Source organism: Schistocerca serialis, unplaced genomic scaffold (genome assembly GCF_023864345.2).
Source record: "Schistocerca serialis cubense isolate TAMUIC-IGC-003099 unplaced genomic scaffold, iqSchSeri2.2 HiC_scaffold_645, whole genome shotgun sequence".
Classification (NCBI taxonomy): domain Eukaryota; kingdom Metazoa; phylum Arthropoda; class Insecta; order Orthoptera; family Acrididae; genus Schistocerca; species Schistocerca serialis.
Genome location: NW_026048239.1, coordinates 47,501 through 50,000, shown reverse-complemented (window position 1 = coordinate 50,000; position 2,500 = coordinate 47,501).

Here is a 2,500-nt window from a genome sequence, read left to right as displayed (position 1 = left end):
CCACCAGCCGGCTGTAGCGCGTGCGCCCACGCACCGCGCTGCCAGCACGCCGGGCGGCCCCCCCTCACCGGCCGGGGACGGTCCCACCCAGCCACCGCCGCGTATCGCCTCACACCCAGATCCCCTTTCACGTTCGTGGGCATGGTGGGTCCCCTTTCACGTTCGTGGGCATGGTGGGTATCCCTGAAACAACCGGTTAATAGCTCGACCGATCGTCGCCAACACTGATTCACCTCTAGCGAGAACAACCGCACCACAACGGGTTACCGGTTGTTCATTTGCGTAACGTCACCAGCAAACGTACACGTCCATCGCCATTTGCAACGAGTATTGCATGCCTGTGTCAGGTGTCACAACACACTACGTCTGCCCACATAGACGCAACAACATGTGCACGCCTAGAGAACACGTGGAAGGTAGACCCCGTACGTATGCGGTGTCCATTGCGCGAACGACTGTCAGCCCGCCTCTGCAGCATGTCGCAGATGTGGAACGCGGTGCAACATGCTATCACGGTGTGTGAGAAGAGACGACTACGTCCGAATACACGCTCCACTACATCAACAGACTGCTCATGCTGATCGCCATCCAGGGCGTCCGTTCCTCCCACACGTCTGTATGGCGTACCACACTGCAATCCAGCTCTTATAGGGAGACGACACGTAGCTGCGTGCACAATATTTGGACTGTATGGTCCGCCGTTGCTAGGCGCTGTCGTCATACGGTCACATGGGCCACGATGTATCATTCAGTACATACGGAGCAATGTGCAGTACAGTTTGTGGGTTTTGCGTACATCGGCGGACAGGTGACAGGCCGTACCACAACGTAGGCTGAGTACGTCGGCATGCGAAGGGCATTGAACATGCAAACTTCTCACCGACCAGCTTGCGAAGGCAGGGGGGAAGGGGGGGGGGGCATGTACGTCCTGCTGCTATCCACACTACAGTGTATAGCAGGAGCATGTGGAAAGTCAGCAACACCTGCAAGGTGTTTAACATGACGCGATACACAGGGGACCGGGCAGTGCGAGTAGCGAACTATATTGCGAGGGTTGCGGTTAGGCAACACTACACTACTTTAACGGGTTGCATAACAATTACAGAGCAGGTTCAGCGACAACGTGCGTCAGGTTAAGGCGCAATATAGTTTAGGTTACGGCGCACTTTAGGTTAGGTTAAGGCACATTATAGGTTAGGTTAAGGCACAACATGGGTTACGTTAAGGCACAACATGGGTTACGTTAAGGCACAACATGGGTTAGGTTAAGGCACAACATGGGTTAGGTTAAGGCACAACATGGGTTAGGTTAAGGCACAACATGGGTTAGGTTAAGGCACAACATGGGTTAGGTTAAGGCACAACATGGGTTAGGTTAAGGCACAACATGGGTTAGGTTAAGGCACAACATGGGTTAGGTTAAGGCACAACATGGGTTAGGTTAAGGCACAACATGGGTTAGGTTAAGGCACAACATGGGTTAGGTTAAGGCACAACATGGGTTAGGTTAAGGCACAACATGGGTTAGGTTAAGGCACAACATGGGTTAGGTTAAGGCACAACATGGGTTAGGTTAAGGCACAACATGGGTTAGGTTAAGGCACAACATGGGTTAGGTTAAGGCACAACATGGGTTAGGTTAAGGCACAACATGGGTTAGGTTAAGGCACAACATGGGTTAGGTTAAGGCACAACATGGGTTAGGTTAAGGCACAACATGGGTTAGGTTAAGGCACAACATGGGTTAGGTTAAGGCACAACATGGGTTAGGTTAAGGCACAACATGGGTTAGGTTAAGGCACAACATGGGTTAGGTTAAGGCACAACATGGGTTAGGTTAAGGCACAACATGGGTTAGGTTAAGGCACAACATGGGTTAGGTTAAGGCACAACATGGGTTAGGTTAAGGCACAACATGGGTTAGGTTAAGGCACAACATGGGTTAGGTTAAGGCACAACATGGGTTAGGTTAAGGCACAACATGGGTTAGGTTAAGGCACAACATGGGTTAGGTTAAGGCACACCATGGGTTAGGTTAAGGCACACCATGGGTTAGGTTAAGGCACACCATGGGTTAGGTTAAGGCACAACATGGGTTAGGTTAAGGCACAACATGGGTTAGGTTAAGGCACAACATGGGTTAGGTTAAGGCACAACATGGGTTAGGTTAAGGCACAACATGGGTTAGGTTAAGGCACAACGTAGGTTAGGTTAAGGCACAACGTGGGTTAGGTTAAGGCACAACGTGGGTTAGGTTAAGGCACAACGTGGGTTAGGTTAAGGCACAACGTGGGTTAGGTTAAGGCACAACATGGGTTAGGTTAAGGCACAACATGGGTTAGGTTAAGGCACACCATGGGTTAGGTTAAGGCACAACATGGGTTAGGTTAAGGCACAACATGGGTTAGGTTAAGGCACAACATGGGTTAGGTTAAGGCACAACATGGGTTAGGTTAAGGCACAACATGGGTTAGGTTAAGGCACAACATGGGTTAGGTTA